Below are 23,694 nucleotides of genomic sequence, written 5' to 3'. Positions count from 1 at the left end.
TCGAGTGTTTTATTAGAGTCAAGACATGAAGGAATAAAAACATCAGCTTGCAGTAAACTTTGATTTATACTAATGGGAAAAGTTGAAAATTTGTGCCGTTCCAGGATTCTAACGCAGCTCTCTTACTTATTAGGCAGATAAGCTGACCCATACGCCTTTTGGACAAAGTGGTAATCACCACCGCCCAGACTACCCTAGTATGCGTCCCATCAGCCCCAAATTCTCAATGTATACCAACCACTACTGACGAAGTGCTCCTGCACATTAGCCTAATTACTCAGAGTGAAGTAGCTTCCAAACCAAAAAAAAAAAAGATTATTCTGGCATACCACAAGGAGAGATTCCAAGGATTAAGGACGTCTTTCAGTTTGATGAGCAGCTTTCTTAGAATATCGATAAACTCAAGCGGGAGCTGTAACAAAGTAAAGAACAGATTACTGAATAAGTGGTAACCTACTGCTATGGTCGCAGGTTCGAATCCTGCCTTGGGCATTGATGTGTGTGATGTCCTTAGGTTAGTTAGGTTTAAGTTGTTCTAAGTCTAGAGGACTGATGACCTCAGATGTTAAGTCCCATAGTGCTTAGAACCATTTGAACCACTTGGCAGCATCGCTCAGTATTTCTTCAGGTAACTTCCAACGCCTCCCCCCCTCCCCCCCCCCCCCCCCCATGAACCATGGACCTTGCCGTTGGTGGGGAGGCTTGCGTGCCTCTGCGATACAGGTAGGTGCAACCACAACGGAGGGGTATCTGTTGAGAGGCCAGATAAACGTATGGTTCCTGAAGAGGGGCAGCAGACTTTTCAGTAGTTGCAAGGGCAACAGTCTGCATGATTGACTGATCTGGCCTTGTAACAATAACCAAAACGGCCTTGCTGTGCTGGTACTGCGAACGGCTGAAAGCAAGGGGAAACTACGGCCGTAATTTTTCCCGAGGGCATACAGCTTTACTGTATGATTAAATGATGATGGCGTCCTCTTGGGTAAAATATTCCGGAGGTAAAATAGTCCCCCATTCGGATCTCCGGGCGAGGACTACTCAAGAGAATGTCGTTATCAGGAGAAAGAAAACTGGCGTTCTACGGATCGGAGCGTGGAATGTCAGATCCCTTAATCGGGCAGATAGGTTAGAAAATTTAAAAAGGGAAATGGATAGGTTAAAGTTAGATATAGTGGGAATTAGTGAAGTTCGGTGGCAGGAGGAACAAGATTTCTGATCAGCTGACTACAGTGTTATAAACACAAAATCAAATAGGGGTAACGCAGGAGTAGGTTTATTAATGAATAGGAAAATAGGAAGGCGGATAAGCTACTACAAACAGCATAGTGAACGCATTATTGTGGCCAAGATAGATACGAAGCCCACACCTACTACAGTAGTATAAGTTTATATGCCAACTAGCTCTGCAGATGACGAAGAAATTGAAGAAATGTATGATGAAATAAAAGAAATTATTCAGATAGTGAAGGCAGATGAAAATTTAATAGTCATGGGTGACTGGAATTCGAGTGTAGGAAAAGGGAGAGAAGGAAACAAAGTAGGTGAATAAGGATTGGGGCTAAGAAATGAAAGAGGAAGCCGCCTGGTAGAATTTTGCACAGAGCACAACTTAATCATAGCTAACACTTGGTTTAAGAATCACGAAAGAAGGTTGTATACATGGAAGAACCCTGGAGATACTAAAAGGTATCAGATAGATTATAAAATGGTAAGACAGAGATTTAGGAACCAGGTTTTAAATTGAAAGACATTTCCAGGGGCAGGTGTGGACTCTGACCACAATCTACTGGTTATGACCTGTAGATTAAAACTGAAGAAACTGCAAAAAGGAGGGAATTTAAGGAGATGGGACCTGGATAAACTGAAAGAACCAGATGTACAGAGTTTCAGAGAGAGCATAAGAGAACAATTGACAGGAATGGGGGAAAGAAATACAGTAGCAGAAGAATGGGTAGCTTCGAGGGATGAAGTAGTGAAGGCAGCAGAGGATCAAGTAGGTAAAAAGACGAGAGCTAGTAGAAATCCTTGGGTAACAGAAGAAATATTGAATTTAAATGATGAAAGGAGAAACTATAAAAATGCAATAAATGAAGCAGGCAAAAAGGAATACAAGCGTCTCAAAAATGAGATCGACAGGAAATGCAAAAAGGCTAAGCAGGGATGGCTAGAGGACAAATGTAATGATGTAGAGGCTTCTCACTAGGGGTAAGATAGATACTGCCTACAGGAAAATTAAAGAGACCTTTGCAGATAAGAGAACCACTTGTATAAACATCAAGAGCTCAGATGGAAACCCAGTTCTAAGCAAAGAAGGGAAAGCAGAAAGGTGGAAGGAGTATATAAAGGGTCTATACAAGGGCGATGTACTTGAGGACAATATTATGGAAATGGAAGAGGATGTAGATGAGGATGAAATGGGAGATACGATACTGCGTGAAGAGTTTGACAGAGCACTGAAAGACCTGAGTCGAAACAAGGCCCCCAGAGTAGACAACATTCCATTGGAACAACTGACGGCCTTGGGAGAGCCAGTCCTGACAAAACGCTACCATCTGGTGAGCAAGATGTACGAAACAGGCGAAATACCCTCAGACTTCAAGAAGAATATAATAATTCCAATACCAAAGAAAGCAGGTGTTGACAGATGTGAAAATTACCGAACTATCAGTTTAATAATCCACAGCTGCAAAATACTAACACGAATTCCTTACAGACGAATGGAAAAACTAGTAGAAGCCGACCTCGGGGAAGATCAGTTTGGATTCCGAGGAAATACTTGAACATGTGAGGCAATACTGACTTTACGACTCATCTTAGAAGAAAGATTAAGGAAATGCAAACCTACGTTTCTAGCATTTGCAGACTCAGAGAAAGCTTTTGACAATGTTGACTGGAATACTCTCTTTCAAATTCTAAGGGTGGCAGCGGTAAAATACAGGGAGCGAAAGGCTATTTACAATTTGTACAGAACCAGATGGCAGTTATAAGAGTCGAGGGACATGAAAGGGAAGCAGTGGTTGGGAAGGGAGTAAGACAGGGTTGTAGCCTCTCCCCGATGTTATTCAATCTGTATATTGAGCGAGCAGTAAAGGAAACAAAAGATAAATTCAGAGTAGGTATTAAAATCCATGGAGAAGAAATAAAAACTTTGAGGTACGCCGATGACATTGTAATTCTATCAGAGACAGCAAAGGACTTCGAAGAGCAGTTGAATGGAATGGACAGTGTCTTGAGAGGAGTATATAAGATGAACATCAACAAAAGGAAAACGAGGGTAATTGAATGTGGTAGAATTAAGTCGGGTGATGCTGAGGGAATTAGATTAGGAAATGAAACACTTAAAGTAGTAAAGGAGTTTTGCTATTTGGGGAGCAAAATAACTGATGATGGTCGAAGTAGAGAGGATATAAAATGTAGACTGGCAATGGCAAGGAAAGCGTTTCTGAAAAAGAGAAATTTGTTAACATCGAGTATAGATTTAAGTGTCAGGAAGTCATTTCTGAAAGTATTTGTATGGAGGGTAGCCATGTATGGAAGTGAAACATGGACGATAAATAGTTTGGACAAGAAGAGAATAGAAGCTTTCAAAATGTGGTGCTACAGAAGAATGCTGAAGATTAGTTGGGTAGATCACATAACTAATGAGGAGGTATTGAATAGGATTGGGGAGAAGAGGAGCTTGTGGCCCAACTTGACCAGAAGAAGGGATCGGTTGGTAGGACATGTTCTGAGGCATCAAGGGATCACCAATTTAGTATTGGAGGGCAGCGTGGAGGGTAAAAATCGTAGAGGGAGACCAAGAGATGAATACACTAAGCAGATTCAGAAGGATGTAGGTTGCAGTAGGTATGGGGAGATGAAGAAGCTTGCACAGGATAGAGTAGCATGGAGAGCTGCATCAAACCAGTCTCAGGACTGAAGACCACAACAACAACAACTTCCAGCGGCTTGTTGAGCCCATGCCACGTATCGTTGTCACACTACGCCGGGGAAAAGGCGGTCCCACACGATATTAGGATGTATCCCATGCCTTTTATTACCTCAGCGTCTATTTGAGTTCTAAACGTCACGTCTGATAAATACAAAAAATTGTAACTTCCGACTGCCGCGTGGTCTCCTTGCAAGATTTCTCGCATGCACCTGAAGGGAACGTGGGACGCAACTGTAATCGAAATGACAAACAAGACAATCGTTGTAGAGTTTGTTGTCCTTATCAGGTAAATATGAGGGCAGACAACGGACGAATCTGGAGACGCGCCTGGACTAGAGTCGTTACAGGGCAGTGCGCCACGAACTGTATTAAAATAAAGGCGACGTCGTGCTCGGGTACAAAGGAAGATTCCCCCACGATTCTGCTGTCATTTTCGTATCTCTATTTATAGATCAAGAAAACATGATCAAAAAGATTACAGTATGTGCAGAACCGTACAGAGAAGACGTTTTCCCTTGTTCATTAAGTGAATGGAAAAGGACATTTGCAGAGTGGGGATGTCAAACGTTGTAACTGCTAAATCTGACATTTGTCAGGAGACTTAAAGAAACAATGTGTCTACTTTTGCACGTAATTTACTTGTCTCCAAAAAACTGGAAAAATGTTTAGGTGCACAAATTATGCTGCCTTTTCGCTGCAGGAATAATGAGATAAATGAGAAAGTAAATAATTTATTGAGACCGTCCTAAGTGTCTTACCAGGGAATTGTGTGGTTCTAATTGACAATAAGAAAGTTTCTGTTTCATGTACCATTAGTACCGAGACACTACACTTTATTTGTCTTAATACCAGTACGGAAATACAGAGTTGTTTTTAAACTAGTAGAGCCATAATCAACCAATATCATTTCTTATGTCTTCCAATTTAACAGCAACAAAATAAAATTGAAGACCTCGGGTGTAAACAGTTGCAAGGGACATTCGATGGGAAACAAATTTATCGCATGTAAAACATGGAAAGTGATATGCTTTATTGATATTAGTTACAGTTCCACGATAAACCGAGAAATGGCAGTTTTATCTCTGATTTCAGGATGTGTGCGTGTAATCGCGCCAAAAATATTGCTACCAATTGTAACAACGTGTGCGGTGTTTGTGGGAGGAAAATGCTTTTCACCAACGACTTGTACAAGTGCGAGGATGATGTTGATAACTACGACACATATAAAGATCCTGAATATGTTTATGAACGTAAATGCTCTTCAGAACTTGTTGCTGATCGTGTAAATAGGAATAATTGTTTAAGCAAGTAAACAAAGCTAACTTGTGTTCCTTACCTCTGTTTAGGTGGATTTATGTGACAATGTGACGACAGAAATGTTTAGGGCCATCCTTAACATTGCTTATGTGTTGTAGTTAGGCAACAATAAAATTAATTTTATATTTTGCTGAATCATAGATTAATATTTGAGGTTGTTGTGCTTTATTATTCCAAGCATTGCTAATTCATGTCTTACTATCATTAACTGAAACAATCGGAACTGTTAAATTTTTAATTTTGAGAGGTTTCACGTTAATGTTTAATTAACTCTTCTGCCGAAAAAACAGTGGTAAGTCAAGGCTAAGCTATGTTAAGTGCACTCGGTTTGCAAATACACAATGTAAAGTGTGTATGATGTATTTCTATGAATTAAATTTTGGATAGAATTCACGATTTTTAAAATATGTCGTTATTCAGGAAATATCTGAAAATAACGACTCATCTGAATGCTTGAAATGCATTATTTATGAGGTTTGGTTTAATCTCTGTTCCACAGCTACTCAAAATAACCAACTTGTCGGTTGCGATTGTTTACAAGCAAGGACTTCAAATTAACAATAAAATTTCTTGTGATTTCTGTTCGTCACACAATTCCACTTTTGACTCAGGTGTTGTAAAGTTAACTGTGGCACTTCCTGTACTGTTGAGAAAGAAATGCAACGTTATCAACAGGTCTTTCTGTTTTCCAACTAATAACCACGACTGGCCTTCTAGATGCAGTACGGTATGGCAGACATCTGCCATAGTCTTTCCTCTTTTATCTGAAGTGACATTTTTCCCTTCTTTCAAAGTAAAAACTTTTAATAACCGTCTTATACGGTTAGTGTGAGACACTTCGGTAATATTGCATTTTTAAACCTACCTCGCCTGCACTGACAACAATGCTCAGCAGCATCTTTCAGATCAAAAATCAGTTGCATGCATTGTAATTACTTGGAATGGGTTCACGACTTCAGCTGACTCAACAACCTCTGTATCGAGTAAATGGAAAACACCTTGCATGGCACTTGGAATTCCCACGGAGAAGCACTGATGGGCACTAAAAGCGGGTGGAATATCGTAATGAAACATTTTCTTCGTTGTTTCACACTTAGAACAAGTCAAAGGAAGTGCAAGACATGCGTAAAAATATTTTTAAGAACATTTGACATTTCCAGCCTTCATTTAATAGAATGCCACAAATGATATCACGAGCCGTATTAAGCGGAAAAAGCACCCACAAAAAGGAATCAACACCGTAAGCAAACTGGTCGCTGAATTTATAAAGAAACACTTTTTTAACCTACAAATGGCAAAATATGTAGACATATTAGGTACACCATATTACAGAATGCGCACTGATGATGCTTTGTAAATAAAACTGCAATAAGTCAGGTGAAAAATGTTCGCAACACTCCTAATGACTGTAATGTCAATGTGACCCATAAGTACAATGGAAATATGTATATCCTTTGTTTTAAAGACAGTTATTTTCAGAAAATATGATTTTCTCCATCTGAGTCATCTGTATAGAATGATTTCATCTACATTCGTTTATTTTTTTATTTACAACATATCAAAATTTATTCACGGTTTTTGTCTGAGTACCGCTGGGGTCAAAATGGTCCCATCTTAAATTGTTTGTTTGTTCCTTGAATGTAGCTTTTATGAAAATGAAATGAAATTATGAATGTTATGTTGAACAGGTGCTATACAGAACACCTGCAACAGTGAAAGTATTATTTTTGGCTTATTTTTCTACGTTTGCTAAGGTTTTCTTGCATCAGCCGTTTTTGTACCCTTCCTAGTAACCCTGGGGTCAATGTGACCCCATAAAGATTAGGAAAAACATCTCCCTCGTTTGCAAAGTTTTTTTTAAATATATTAGTTTCTATATCTGCGTTAACTGTATCCAGTGATATTTTTTCCCTTTTATATTCGCAACACATTAAAATTTATTAATTTTTTCTTTTGCCCTGAGTGCTGCTAGGATCAATATGACCCGAAACTAAATTTCTTTTTGTTTCAAAACGTAATATTTATGAAAACTGAATCATTACTACTACACTTAACAACTTTAATATATGTTTTTACGTTAGTTCATTAAAATACTAGCAATACATCAGGTGTAAATTACTTCCTGTCTATATGGCTAAAGTAGTAATTAGTAAGACAAAAAAATCGTGACAGTTGGATGGTTATCATTGTAGTGTGATTAGGGGGAAAGAAAATACTAACAGTTGACATACAACACCTTCTGGGGAAGACTGTCATCGAAAAACAAATAAAATCATTATCCGCTTATAAACGGTAGGTAGAATAGATATAGGAAGTTGCAAAAGGAGACGGACAGACACTCTGTGAAGACGGAGCAAACTTAAAGTTTGTCCGCGATGTACATCCACAGAGAGGAGACAGGAATGTGATGCGACCGGGAGTGCAGACGGGAGTAGGTCGGGGAGTGAGTTACCTGGCAGCGCGAGGAGAGGAGAACGTGACCAGCAGCAGCAGCTGGCGGAGCCAGGAGAATACTACTCGCTGATCTGTGGCTGCTGACGTCTTCGGAGTTCCCCCTCCCACCTCTCCTCCCTCCCCTCCCCATATTTACCGATCGCGCAGGAAGCCAGGGTCACGAGGCCGAGGCATTAGATAGGACAGCTTGGACAGTGTCGGCACTGGCCCTCTCTGTAAGGTAGGTCGAGAACGATTGAGGGCGTGGACAGCTCACAAGAGCTGGGCTGAACTTAACAAGAAAGAATAAACATGAAACTAAAAACAGCGTGTGGTACCAATGAATAAAAGTTCACAGGGAGTTTAAAGAGGTTACTCAAATTAGCGTAGTTAATAAGGCAATTGAAAAGTGTCTGTTACGCAATGAACCCGGCTGTTGATAAATTAGTTGCACAGAAGTAACGTTTAATTGTGAAAAAGGTAAATAACTTAGAAGTGTTTGATACAGCTCGGAATGCAGTGAATCTCCAAGTTTTATTTGAATATGTTGACTGTTACTACCTTTTGTAACACTACAAATGCCCCATCTGTAATCAATTTCCTGACATATCCTATGAAGCAAGTCTTGATGTATGGTGGCATTGCTTGTGTTACTCGTTGTCGCAGTTCGACGACGTTTCCCCTTACACAGGAGTCCATTTGAGTTGAATCAGGTGATCTTGATGGCCTAGATATTCTTCCACCTCGTCCAGTCCGAGTCGGCACATTCCTACGGAGATATGCGACAACTTTATGGTGATAGTGCTGTTGGGCGCCATCTCGATGGTAAATAAATTCTGTGCCCATAACCTGTGGTAATTGAAGCATTAGATAATGTTCAAGCATATCTAGATACGATATGCCAGTTACAGCTCACTCGACAAAAGAGAAAGGACCGTAAATCTTGTTACAGCTGACAGCGCAAAAAACTTTTACCTTAGTCGAGTACCGTACATGTTCAGTTACGTGACGTGTCGTGGTTTGTGCTCAATGTTTATCCGAACATTAGACCGATTCACTTTGCCGCTGGTTTGGAAGGGGCCTTCGTCACTGAACACAGTTTTATTAAGAAAATAATCTTCAGTCTGCATTTTGTGATCCATTTCTACACAAAACTCAGCTTATTTTTATTTCTCACTTTCTCTTGCAGCTCGCTAGAGCTCCAGTTTGTAGGGTCTGAGTGACAGGCGTTTCCGTAATACCTCCCACATTCTTACACTAAACATATTGAATTCTAAGCTGCCACGTCTCGTTGACTTGTCCGAACTACAAATGTAAGACTGCCGAATTCGCTCAATTGCTCCGTCGAAGACTGCTGGCCGACCCTGAGCCAGCGTCCAATGCGATACATAGCCATTTTTGATGTAACGATTTTACTAATTAATAACAGGTAGTCTTTGAGGTGGTGGCTTGCAATATTTAGTCCGGAATTGTCTCTGAACTGTAGTAGCGGATTGGGATCCACGAAACCCTAAAAAACATTATGTACCCTAATACGACTCCACGATGCTTTTGGCACAACTCGTTCGCTCACTCACCCAGTGGGATCTACGGGCACTGACAGTGTTAGAGGAGAATAAATTCTGAAGATACGCTACATTCAGCGCTGCGTCAAACACATTTATAAGTTATTTACCCTTTTCACAATTAAACGTTACTTATGTGTAACTAACTGCAAAAATCCTGTATTTTCTAAAGTGTAGGGCAGTGGCGGACTAGGGAGCAGGAGAAGGTGGACGGAGTTGGCCTCGACATTTGGAGACCACCCAGCTCCAGACCATTTCTAATCAAATTCCGAACAAGGCTAGAATGTGTTTCAGTAAATAAGGGGCAATTTGGAAATTTAGAGTTCCAGATCTCATACAAATGCAAAATATAAACACAGGTACCTATTTACCTATTATCATGCCATGGTGGAGGGTGCGTTCATAATCTTTAGAATTTTTACCAAACGTTGCATGTAACTTAAAAACTGTAGATTGATAACCAGTTGTTTGCTACAACAAGCTACAATTTAAATATACGCACGTAAGAGCAGTGAAGAGCTTACCAGTGATTTGTTAATTATTTAGCTACGATACTACAGTCTATAAATTACTTTTTCAAAAGTTATCCATAATTATTATATTGTTTACTTTAGTAATATGAAAATCCAACTTCACTGAAGAGCAAAGAAATTGGCACACCTGCCTAATATCGTGTAGGGTCCTCGCGAACACGCAGAAGTGCCGCAACACGACGTGGCACGAACTCGACTAACGTCTGAAGTAGTGCTGGGGGGGGGACTGACACCATGAATCCTTCAGTGATGTCCATCAACCCGTAGGAGTACGACAGGTTAGAGGTCTCGTTTCAATAGCACGTTGCAAGGCATCCCCAGTTTGGTGGCCAGCGGAAGTTCAAATGGTTCAAATGACTCTGAGCACTATGGGACTTAACTTCTGAGGTCATCAGTCCCCTAGAACTTAGAACTACTTAAACCCAACTAACCTAAGGACATGACACACATCCATGCCTGAGGCAGGATTCGAACCTGCGACCGTAGCGGTCGCACCGTCCCAGACGCCAGCGGAAGTGTTTAAACTCAGAAGAGTGTTCCTGGAGTCACTCTGTAGCAGTTCTGGACGTGTGGGGTATAGCATTGTCCAGCTGAAATTGCCCAAGTCCGTCGGAATGCACAGTGTACATGAATGGATGCAGGTGATTAGACAGGACGCTTACGTACGTGCCACCTGTCAGAGTGGTATCAGCGGTCCCATATCACTAGAACTGAACACACCCCACACCCTTACAGAACCTTGGCCAACTTGAACAGTCCCCTGCAGGATCCATGGATTCATGAGGTTGTCTACATACCCGTACACCTCCATCCGCTCGAAACAGTTTGAAACGAGACACATCCGACCACGCAGTATGTTTCTAGTCATCAACAGTGCAATGTCGGTGTTGACGTGCCCAGGCGAGGTGTAAAGCTTTGTGTCGTGCAGTCATCAAGGGTACACGAGAGGATCTTTGGCTCCGAAAACCTGTGTCTATGATGTTTTGTTGAATGGTTCACCCGCTGACACTTGTCGATGGCCCAGCATTGAAATCTTCACTTTTGTCACGCTGAACGGTTCTCTTCAGTCGTCGTAGGTCCCGTTCTTGCAGGATGTTGAAGACTTGATGCTTTACCGAAATCCTAATATTCATTATACACTCTTGAAGTGGTCGTACGGTTTCCCACCGATCGCATCCCTACTTCATCGCTACCGCGGAGATGCTGTGTCCCATCGCGCCGACTATAACACAACGTTCAAACTCACTTCAGTCTTGATAACTTACCATTGTAGCAGCAGTACCGATCTAGCAACTGCGCCAAACGCTTGTTGCCGGTCGCAGCACCGTATTCTGCCTGTTGACATGTCTCTGTACTTCAGTATGCATGCCTATACCAGTTTCTTTAGCGCTTCAGCGCAGATGAACAGCAGTGGAGCCATCCAGATTTAAGCAACTGTAAATATCAAGATTAGCACTATAGTGATCTAGACTTTATACGATGGAAATAATCGTAAGAAAAACGTTTTGTAACTTTTTTCTGCTGAACATACCCAGTATCGAATTAATATTTATCTCGTTATTTCATAAGTGCGCACCTCTAGCTCCATGGCGGCCACAGTGCGAAACACAAATAACAGATCCGAACAACAGAGAAATTATGTGATAATTTCTTTCGTAAAAGAAAAAGCATACCTGTTAAAGTTTATCAATTTGAATCTTACTGCGCTGCATCTGCGCTGCTACTTGTAACTCGTTAGGAGATAAACAAAGCTAGTAGAAAGACTTCGCTTCAAATTTCATTCGAAACTCTCTGGGAATACCCGTCAGAAACTCGTCAGAAAACCATGTGCTCTAGAATAATCTGAGTTTCTTGATAACTTCATTTCATTTCATTCTTCATAAAGCTTGATTAGAAATACTACATAATTAATGTAAGTTTTCTTTTGAATTTAGTTGTGTTTTGTGAAGTGAGTTCAAACAGTGATTGTATTCTCGTGTATCTTGAAGAGCCCAAAAATTAAGTGTTGTGTGCGAACTAAGGAAAGAAATCAGTAAACAATTAATTCAAGCGAAACACCAACACTTTCATAATTAATGAACCACCTTCATGGATCGCCGTACTTGTGGCAGTTTACAACGGAGTTCGGTTGTTTTTTTTTACTTGGTGGTCGAGTTGTGTCTAGTATGACGCACCCAAATAAAAGCTGTGTTGCGAGGTACGATGGTGTGACAAGTCGACACGCTGCTGCAGATCAATAGGAACACTGTGCAGAGTCAGTAAACTTTGAAGACAGTATCATAGCCAGCAGCAGTACAGTAAACACTACTAAGAACTGTAGGCTTGATGCACAACAAAAACTATTCCACTCGCCTCTCTGACACCACCACTCTGAACAGTTTCGACGAAGGGAACGTACTACTAACACTCGAGGCAAACTGTAGCATCGGATACGTAATAGTAGCAACGCAACCCCCAGAATGTTACAACTGGTTGTCTACTGCGACCGTTCTGATTTCTAAGCCGTGAGGTGTTGGCGCTTGCGAACTCCGATGGAGTGAACCGAGACCCACTCGGACTGGCCAAGCCATAGACGCTGCGCTGTCTCGCAGCATCTTTGCTGTGGTCGACCTGTTGTTCTGAATTTATGTAGTCGATCACACCTCAGTAAATACCTACGTTTCTACACTACTGGTCATTTAAATTGCTACACCACGAAGATGATGTGCTACAGACGCAAAATTTAACAGACAGGAAGAAGATGCTCTGAGATGCAAATTATTTGCTTTTCAGAGCATTCACACAAGGTTGGCGCCGGTGGCGACTCCTACACCGTGCTGACATGAGGAAAGTTTCCAACCGATTTCTCACACACAAATAGCAGTTGACAGGCGTTGCCTGGTGAAACGTTGTTGTGATGCCCCGTGTAAGGAGGTAAAATGCGTACCATCACGTTTCCGACTTTGATAAAGTTCGGACTGTAGCCCATCGCGATTGCGGTTTATCGTATCGCGCCACTGCTGCTCGCGGTCCAGAATACGAAATCGGTGAGTTCAGGAGGGTGATACGGAACGCCGTGCTGGATCCCAACGGCATCGTATCACTAGCAGTCGAGATGACAGGCATCTTATCCGCATGGCTGTAACGGATCATGCAGCCACGTCTCAGTCCCTCAGTCAACAGATAGGGACGTTTGCAAGACAACAATCATCTGCACGAACAGTTCGACGACGTTTGCAGCAGCATGGACTATCAGCTCGGAGACCATGGCTGCGGTTACCTTTCACGCTGCATCACAGACAGGAGGGCCTGCGATCGTGTATCCAGCGACGAACCTGGGTGCGCGAATGGCAAAACGTCATTTTTTCGTTTAAACAGGTTCTGTTTACAGCATCATGTTGGTCGCATCCGTGTTTGGCGACATCGCGGTTGAAACGTCCCCTTCGAAAAATTATACACGACTGTGCTTAAACTGACACACAATAGTTTTAGCGCAACGCAATCTGACTTTCAATAATCCCTACAAAAGAATGGCCCTGACTAACATTAATCTATACCTTTCACAAATCACTTACCTCACCAAAAATCTTCGTTACTCGAACTACTGCAATACAGCGAGCGCCACTACTGCCAGCTAAATAAAAGATTGATACTACTGAAGGCACTAACTACTGATAGGCATAGTTAGCGAATGAAAGATTTTAATAGAGAACAAACAATGTATTTACCTCACTAGTCATAATATATATAGCAGTTCATGACACCAATTCTTACAAATTTCAAAACTCCGCCATCTCTCTCTCCACGTCCACCACCGCTGGTGGCTCACCTCCAACTGCGCATCGCTACGCGCTGTTAGCATCCAGCTGCCGCTGCCCAACACTACAATGGCAGACAACAATGCAAACCAGCCACAGACTGCACACGGCACAGCCAGTGATTTTCATACAGAGAGCTACGTGGCGGCGGCGTTACCAATAAAAAAACCTAAACAGCCTACTTACACGGTGAACACACATTGGAAACGTGTATTCCTCATCGCCATACTAGCGTGTCACCCGGCGTGATGGTATGGGGTGCCACTGGTTACACCTCTCGGTCACCTCTTGTTCGCATTCACGGCACTTTGAACAGTGGGCGTCACATTTCAGATGTGTTACGACTCGTGGCTCTACCCTTCATTCGATCCCTGCGAAACCCTACATTAAAGCAGGATAATGCACGACCGCATGTCGCAGGTGCTGTATGGGCCTTTCTGGATACAGAAAATGTTCGACTGCTGCCATGGCCAGTACATTCTCCAGATCTCTCACCAATTGAAAACGTCTGGTTAATAGTGGTCGAGCAACTGGCTCGTCACAATACGCCAGTCACTACTCGTGATGAACTGTGGTATCGTGATGAAGCTGCATGGGCAACTGTACCTGTACATGACATCCAAGCTCTGTTTGACTCAATGCTCAGGCGTATCAAGGCCATTATTACGGCCAGAGGTGGTTGTTCTGGGTACTGATTTCTCAGGATCTATGCACCCAAATTGCGTGAAAATGTCAGTTCTAGTAAAATATATTTGTCTGATGAATACCCGTTTATCATCTGTATTTCTTCTTGGTGTAGCAATTTTAAGGGCCAGTAATGTAAATAGGTTTCATTATCTCGGGATTTGAAGGTACGTACTGTCAGGATAAGAAATGCAAGGACACTTAAAAGTTTTGTAATCCTTTGCAAATATTATATTCATCCTTTACATCGTTTCACAGCAAATATCACTCTGTTCTAACAGCGACCTGTGATAAAAATTGTAGAACAATGTAGTTCAACAAACAAGTATTTGCTTATCAAAAAATAAAATAATTTTTTTATCCACTGAAAAAATTGACTTTATTGTCAGCCGCTTTATAAACACTGCACATAACAATCATTTGAAAATGACCTTGCATTTGTGACCATGATGGTACCTATCTACCTTCTACTACACGTTCTGATTATAGGCTACACGGGGAGAAGAAACAACTGTTAATTTACCTGTTGGCCATCATCTGTCACCGAAAAAATCCTTAAAACCTTTTTTTTTTGTAATGATAAGAATTCACTCATCTGGCTAACACAAGAGAAAGCTTAGAAAAGAGTGAAGTGGCTAAATCACTCGCTAGATCTTTATCCAAATACGTCTTCGCTCGTGGAGAAAATGAATATGGCTAAGGAATGACTAACTAATGAATCTGGTTCCGTGTACAGAGAAGTATTGATGCTGAGACCACAACAGCAGGTGAAAAGCCTATTGAATGTTATTTTAATGCAGAGTGTGACCTAAGTGACACTAACAAAACGTGACAAATATAGTAGTGATGAGAAAATTACTGAGAATGAACAAATGCTGGTGTCCAAACCTAAAGCAACAAATCACTATTTCCCCATCCTGTATCTAATTCACGATATAGTCATCCGAACTGTCAAAGACGTCCGTACTATACTATTCTGCACGGAATATAGCATTCCGGTAAACGAACAACCACGCCAATGATGACGTTAGGACACCTATCAAACGGGGTGCTATTTCCAGAATGAGGGTGCTATTTGCCGCATAGTCCAAATCCACAATCGCCATGTACACAGTCATAGAGGGTGAAGACGTTTACCACAGTCTCTGAGGTGGAGGGACATAGGAAGAATGGAAACAGGACAGTCGCAAACGGATGTGGACTGGTAGCTTAACGCGAATCGTTCTGTTTTTTTACGGATTTAGCGACAGTTTATAGAGACCGGAACTGTACCCCGAAAGAGCAGAGCAGGGACGACAACATGTGACATCAGGACGAGAGGACCATTATTTGGCTGTAAGGGTAACGCCTTAGACTGCACGGCAACTGGCATCTGACCTCGCAGTACCCACTGGATGTGTTTTACCGAGGCGAACGGTGTACGGAAGGCTTCAGCAGAGTGGCTTTATTGCCGGAGACCTGCTGTATGTGTCTCTCAGAAGAGGAAGTCCAGAGTGGATCGACAACATGCCACCTGGACAGTCGAACAGTGGACCAATGTTCTTTCCACAGATGAGTTCCAATTTGGTTTGGACTGTGATTCTCGACGGACTCGCATCTGGAGGGAACGTGGAACTCGATTTCGGGACCCAAACATTGTGGAAAGAGGCCGATATCGAGGAGAGTCCCTAATGATAGCAGGGAGTATGTTGACACCTCTTCATGAACTTATACGGTTCAGTCAGCAAGGTTTTACTTCTGTCAGGTATAGTGAAGGGATCTTGGGACCTCACGTGAGATTTTTGCGCTGTTCTGTGGCCACACTCTTCTTACTGATGGACGATAATGGTCGACCTCATAGAGCGCGGGTGGATGATATTTTCTTGGAAATGGTAGAATTTGCACTCATGGCGTGACCAGCTCGCTCTCCAGATTGGAATCTCACGAGCAAGTCTGGAATGCTCTTGGGATCCGGTTGCATCATCCACCAACCACTCTCCAAGAGTTGCGAGCAGTTCTGAAGGAAGAGTGGGTGTTGCTGTCTCAACATGAGATTGATGACATGATTTACAGAAGGTGTGTTTAAATCTGTTAGCCGCGCAGAGTGACCGCGCGGCTAGAGGCGCCATGTCACTGACTGCGCTGCCCTTCCCGCCGGAAGTTCGAGTCCTCCCTCGGGCATGGGTGTGTGTGTTTGTGTGTGTGCGTGTGTGTGTATGTGTGTATGTGTGTGTGTGGGGGGGGGGGGGGGTGGGAGTGTTGTTCTTAGCATAGGTTAGTTTATAGTGTGTAAGTCTAGGGACCGATGACCTCTGCAGCTTGGTCCCTTAATAAAATCACACACGTCTGAACATTTAAATCTGTTAAGTTGAAAAAAACGAAGAACATATTTGTCTACCGTTACACTTCTTGCAGTTGAATATGTTCTCTATCTTTTACTTTGTTTATAATTTCCTATCACCTGCTCGTACTGTTTTGTGGCCAAATAAACGCAACTGTGCAAAATTTCTGTTTGTTGTTTTCATGTTAGACACCAGTGTAGTCTATATTTGATGCATCTAACTACACATTTGCCAATATCTGTTTCTGAGCAAATCTGAATTGTGATTATTGAAAATGATAGTATATTGTATCAAAACAAGGAGGGACCTTTTGCATCTATAGAGATAACAAATGAACATACCAAAGGCACACATCGTTGTTTAATTTCGTTGTAGTTTTATTCACATCCGAACAAGACGAACTATTTAAGAAAATTGATCCTCTATTCACCATCAACAAAAAGGTCCACCGTTTTTGCTGCCAGTTATTTGCCTCTGAGGGCGATATCAATGAAAACAAATTTATTTCTGCTTTCTCTGAATGGTAAAAATTGATTCAAAAGACACCAAAGCATAAATCGTAGCGTGAAAATTGATCAGAAAAATGGAGAACACTTCCTATTGGCTTCAGACTTAATAAAACCATTGAGGGAGACAGAAGATATAACGATTAGACTAAGATGTGCAGAAAAATTTCGTCATTTAGATATTACACTACTTTTAGCCCAGCTGACTCTTCCTTTCCAAAGACGTGAACACGTTTCACCGGAAAGCAAAGGTAATTCCATAGAATTGGTGCAGTTGATGGAAAAATATGAAACAATTTTGAGAGAGCACTGATTAAACCTTGGGGAGTCCACAGGTAGGTTTATTACTATTTTCGTCGAACGTGTAAAGGAGAAAGTAGTAGCTGATGTATAAGAAGTCTAAATACAGACTAAGACAAACAAGGAACTCATCACGGAAAAATTGGCTAAATGGGACGGAAACCGGTGGACTTGATGTACAGGTACATACAAAGAAATGGTTATAATTTTAGAAAATTTTTATGACTTATTCCATCGAAAGAGCTTCACAAACTGAGCAAGTCAATAACGCTTTGATCCACCTTTGGCCATTATGTAAGCAGTTATTTGGCTTGGCACTGATTGACAGATTTGTTTATGTCTCCCTGAAGGATATCATGCCAAATTCTATCGAGTTGTCGAGTTACATCGTCCTAATCCCGAGATACCATAATGCTCCAAACGTTCTTCGTTGATGAGAGATTCGGTGACCTTGCTGGCCAATCTAGTATTTCGCAAGCACGAAGGCAAGCAGTAGAAGATCTATCGGCGAGCATTATCTTGTTGAAATGTAAGCCCAGGAAGGTTCTGAAGTTCAACAAAATGGGGAGTAGAATATCCTGGATGTACCGCTGTGCTGCATGGGTGCTGTGAATAACAACCAAAGGAGACCTGCTATGAAAAGAAATGACAGCCCAGAGCATCAGTACTGGTTGTCGGGCTGTATGGTGGGTCACATTTAGGCTGGAATCCCGCCGCCGTCCTGTGCGTCTCCAGAATGTCTTTCCTGGCCATAGGGACTCTTCTCAAAGAGGAAGACAATTTTACACTAGTCAGTGAGATTCTAGGCCAAAGAGGTTCCAAGAGGCGTCCTGGATAGTGGTGGGATACCAACCTGACGCTCGCCTGCCATACGATCCGACAACCAGGAGTGATGGGCTGGGGTGTCATTTCTTCTCATAGTAGCACCTCTTTGGTTATCATATGCGGCACCCTTACAGCACAGCGGTTCGACGACAGTATTCTACTCCTTGGTTTGTTGCCTTTTGTGGAAAACCATCCTGGGCTCACATTTCAGCAGGATAACGCTCGCCCGCATTCGGCGACAATTTCTACTGCTTTTCCTCATGCTTGCTACACCTCACCTTGCCCGTCAAAGTCGTCGGATCATTCCCCAGCTGAGAGCGTTTAGAGCATAATGGGTAGAGTCCTCCAACCTGATCGGGATGTCGACTGTATAACGCGCCAGTTGGACAGAATGTGGCACAATATCCCTAAGGAGGACATCTGATAACGCTGTCAATCAATGCCAAGACGAATAACTGCGTGCAAAAGGGCCAGAGGTGGATCAACGTGCTGTTGGCTTGCTCAATTTGTAAAGCACTATCGTCCAATTTATCAAACATTCTAACCATTTATTTGCCTATACACGTACATCACGTCATCACGTCAACCGATTTGCGTCACATTTGGATAAATCCTTTTTTTAGTCTTAGAGTGTACTGCAGCACTTCCGAAGGAAATAGAACTGATCAAATAAGTCGAGTAATTAGGTTTGTCCATATAGAAGATAACACTGTGGCAATTTGAGAATGCTTATTACGTTACTTTCTCATATGTCTGGAAAGACTGCAAGGGATATGTCGAGAGATAGTCAACAGCAGCTGGGAAAAGATGCAGCTGGGAAAAGATGTGCTAGACAATGCGTTGTGGAGGGCTCAAGATCATGACAGTGTTGCGTCGGTGTCAGGTTGATTCACCTGTTCGCGCAAGGTTACTAAAATGTGTGGTAATCTGACTTTAAATACAAATTCAAATTAATCACTAGCAAGAAAACTGTTAAAATCACCTGGATCAGACGACTGTTGCTGATGGTGGATGCATCTTTGTAAGTGGCCGAATTGATTTCTAGACAACGCTGAAAAATTTAGAAATATCACCATCAGTTTTGAGCGGCCGTTATCTGTTATTCAAGGGTGAAACGAAATCATAACTTGGAGACTGAGGCCAGATCATTTAAGGTTCAGCGCTTGCGTTCAAGTTTGCAAAACACTTCGTGATGATCGGAAATTAATTTCAGATCACGTTGCAAATAAATAAATGCCAGAATATTAATTGTATTCGGCTACTGCGCCACCACACCAGGAACCGTTAAAATCATATTGGTCGTTGGCTGCAACAATAAAGTATTGAAGCATTTCATGTATCATATTCTTATTTGGAAAACTGTTAAATACAGAACTCATAAGACTTAACTAATTTAAACTAATTTATCTGCAAATGGTTACAAATAATACAAAACACTTACATCACATTTGTCTACAAAAAAGAAAGATTAATTTTATGATATGCAAGGAACGCAGCTACTGTGCGTCCAAACAGAGAAGAGAGAGAGATCCGAGCAGGACGTTCTTCACTTACTTTCTGAAACGAGGAACGTATTACAATCGATCGCAATCAGCCACAGGCTGATTGGCGCCATATCTTTGAAATATTGTTTATGAAATAATAATTACAGTTCCCAAAATTAATTTAGGTAAGTTATTTATATTTGAATTTATTTACCGTAAATAAATAGACAAGTTCATATTTTCGTGGCTTCCGTCTTTTTTGCGGCGTTAAATTTACACGAATTCTTCACGGCGTGCGTGGGGGAGTACAAAGAAAAAGTCTAGAAGTCAATCCGGCAGCTGTGTTCAGTCCCTATGCTAATCATAGCTTAAACATTGAGGAGTTCATGCATTCCCATGCGTTCCTCTACGGTCAGCTGGTTTGGAGCTGTAGACAATTTATGTTCACTTTTCAAGTCTGATACGATTGTCTCACACTCACTTTAGCACAACTAGTTAAAACGGTGAAACAACTGTGAGCACTCTGTAAGATACGCAAGATCCATGCATGGCAGACAATGACACTAGATCTGCAGCAAACTTGCTCCTTCCATCTATAAACCATTTTACCTCTTTAACGTTTTGAACTTTCGGCACACGATACTGGAGGAAGTAAATTTAGTCCACTCTTATCTACAGTCACTAATAATGATTTTTGATAAAGGGCTAATCAAATTAGAGCGTTGTTATGGACAATATTGTTACTTTGGGCACTAATAAATGGAATGATATGGACAAATTTCGGAATGCATAGACCGTTTTATGTAAGAATTGTCACAACGATACTTGGACATGAAGGAACTGACAAATATTTTCCAAAACGGTTGAAACAAAATTTATGCTTGAAGCTTCCGAAAAAGTGTCACTGGAATCAATGTGCAGCCGATGTCACTAATAATCCAGTATTTCTTACGTCTCAGTCCCATCATGCAAGAAAACTTTCTAATCTGAAAGTAATATAAAATTATCTTGCCCTACGATGAATCAAGAAAGACTGTCTAATCTCGAATTTGGTCAGCTGAAAGAAAAGGTTCAAATGAAACGGATTTAAATAACATTATTGAGAACTCAACTTTAGTTTTGCAACTGGAGGGGAACTGAATTAGTTAAACGGGAGTCATGAGATCAAAATGATTCGGTGAGCTGATTTCACTTTCTCTGCTTAGTCTGCTGTAATCTAACATGGTACTGTTTATATCAGTTTGCTTTATGGGTGAGTTTTGGAAGTGCGTAGTGGGGTGAATATGAGATGGGTGACTTGCAGCAAGTCTCAGCAAAATGAGCCACAGGGACAGTTTCCCACTCATACTACAGGGACTAAAAGCGCAGGAATAGCGGGCTCGGCATATCGGGGGTGAATGTCGCTTTGGCGAACGATCAGCAGTTGGAGACTATATTGTCCTTTCATTGCACGGTCTGAGGGATGGCCGAGATAAAAGCCTTCACTGTACAAGAAGGAACTCTGCCAGCAGGTGGTAGGCGTTAGTTGCTTGTCAAAATAATACTTGTGCAGATACGCACCTCCTGTTTTTGGTACAGACATGACAAAATACTATGACCTACTTACACCAGAGGCTGTTGCTCATGTAGCTGATGTGGGGTGCGCACAAGTGTTTTGCAGATTTGGCGACTCTCCGTCCAGTCCTGATAACGATAGCTGCAGGAAACCCAGTAGTATCAGTACAAGAGCGAAAGAACTGCCTCCCGCAGGTGAGAGTATTAAAATCCTAAAGATTAATTGCCCAATAATTCCCAAGAGATGCTGCAGTTTGAAGCGCTCCTGAAAAGCAATGAAGTTCACGTAATATTAGATACAGAAAGCTGGTTGAAACCTAAAACTGATAGAAGTGAGATTTTGGGGAAATTTAAGTGTATATCGAAAAGGTAGGCATATGGTAAATGAAGGTGATGTATTTGTCCCAGCAGACAAGAAACTCAGATCCATCGAGACAGAAACTGAAGCTGCATGTGACATTGTTTGGGTAAGACTCAGTATTAGGGGTGGGCATAAAGTGATAATTGGACCCCTCTATCGCCCACCAGACTCATCTCCTGATGTAACCTAAAACTTTAGAGAAGCCAAAGTCCACTTGCACGGAAGTTTCCCAATCATACTGCAATCATTGGTGGAGAATTTAACCAACTAACCACTAATTGGGAAAATTACAGTTTTGTTGGTGGTGGATCTGATAAGATATCCTGTGAAACAATACTAAATACCTTCTCTGAAAACTACACAGAACAGATAGTTAGGAACCCCACTCATGAGTAAAATATATTGGATCTAATGGCAACAAACAGGCCTGACCTCCTTGAGGGCGTCCACATAGAACTGGTGTCAGTGATCATGACTCGGTTGTGGAACAATGATTACCAGAGTACAAAGGGCAACTAAAGCAAGAAAAAAGAGACGTTTGTTCAGTTAAGTATATAAAAAAAATCAGTAGTGTCATATCTTAATAAGGAATTTGAAACTTTCAGCAGAGGGCAGGAGCACGTAGAGAAATCATGGCTCAAGTTTAAAGATTAGTAGACCAGGCACTGCATAGGTATGTGCCCACTAGAACACTTCATAATGGAAAGGAACCTCCATGGTATACAGTTACCGTAAAGAAACTTCTAAAGAAACAGAGATTACTGCATAATAGATGTAAAAAAAAAGCGTATAGCTACAGATAAGGAAATGCTGAATGAAACCCGTTTTGCTGTCACAAGAAAGCAATGCGTGATGCCTTCAGTAACTACGGTAGCAGAATACTGTCAAATGATATTTTACAAAACCCAAAGAAAGCTCATGGTGTGTAAAGGCTGTTATTGGTACCAAAGTCTGTGTACTGACCTTAGCGTATGAGACAGGAACTGAAACTAAGGGTAGAAAAGCAGAAGCTGAAATAATTAACCCCGTTTTTAAATGTTCCTTTACAGAGGAAAACCCAGGAGAGCTGCCGCAATTTAATCCTCGTGTCCCTGAAAAGATGAATCAAATAAGTATCTGTCGCGGTGACGTCAAGAAATAGTACTGCTATTGAAGATGGCAGGAACGTGACATGCCCCCCCCCCCCCTGCCATGTACCCCCGCAACGCCCCCCCCCCCTCCCCCGCCCCGGTGGGATGTCCAAATTCCATCAGGAACCTACTAACCTAAGAAAATGACGGGAAAGAAAGGTCACTAGGGTTACCTCCAATGACTTAAGTCTTCTAACCATCACCTCTTCCTAGAAATTGGCGGGAAATTGGAATTCTGAAGGAAGTTAAGGCTCTCAATTTTCGTTTTTCTCACTTTCTGAAGAACACTGTTGTCTGAGCACAGATGGAAAAACCAAGACAACTACATATCTAAAGTTCTTGACATATTTGGAAACCCGTAGCACGTCGTGAAAGAAAGAAAAAAGAAACGCACAACAGTTGCATTGTCCTACAGGCGTTAAAAATTGTAAGTAGGCTGTTTAGGTTTTCTTATTGGTAACGCCGCTTAGCGCTCGGTATGAAAAATCACTGGCTGTGCTGTGCGCAGTCTGTGTTTAGTTTGCATTGTTGTCTGCCATTGTAGTGTCGGGCAGCGGCAGCTGGATGCTAACAGCGCCTAGCGTTGCGCAGTTGGAGGTGAGCCGCCAGCAGTGGTGGACGTGGGGAGAGAGATGGCGGAGATTTGAAATTTGTAAGAATTGGTGTCATGAACTGATATATATATTATGACTATTAAGGTAAATACATTGTTTGTTCTCTATTAAAATCTTTCATTTGCTAACTGTGCCTCTGTAGTTAGTGACTTCCGTAGTTTGAATCTTTTAGTTAGCTGACGGTAGTAGCGCTCGCTGTATTGCAATAGTTCGAGTCACCAAGATTTTTGTGAGGTAAGTGATTTGTGAAACATATAGGTTAACGTTAGTCAGGGCCATTCTTTTGTAGGGATTATTGAAAGTCAGATTGCGTTGCGCTAAAAACTATTGTGTGTCAAT

General features: G+C 41.8%; 1 protein-coding gene across 1 annotated transcript in view; it reads right to left on the bottom strand.

Annotated features, from left to right (window-relative positions):
• The window catches only part of LOC126267080 (probable cytochrome P450 301a1, mitochondrial), a 158,970-nt gene extending 151,183 nt beyond the window's left edge, over positions 1–7,787 (bottom strand). Inside the window, exon 1 of the mRNA XM_049971943.1 lies at positions 7,701–7,787. The gene's annotated coding sequence lies outside the window, so the exon portion shown is untranslated. The remainder of the gene's footprint in view (positions 1–7,700) is intronic.
• Positions 7,788–23,694: the final 15,907 nt, after the last annotated feature.

Source organism: Schistocerca gregaria, chromosome 4 (genome assembly GCF_023897955.1).
Source record: "Schistocerca gregaria isolate iqSchGreg1 chromosome 4, iqSchGreg1.2, whole genome shotgun sequence".
In the NCBI taxonomy this organism is placed as follows: domain Eukaryota; kingdom Metazoa; phylum Arthropoda; class Insecta; order Orthoptera; family Acrididae; genus Schistocerca; species Schistocerca gregaria.
Note: the sequence above shows the minus strand (reverse complement) of the source record. Positions and strands in the feature narration are given on the sequence as shown.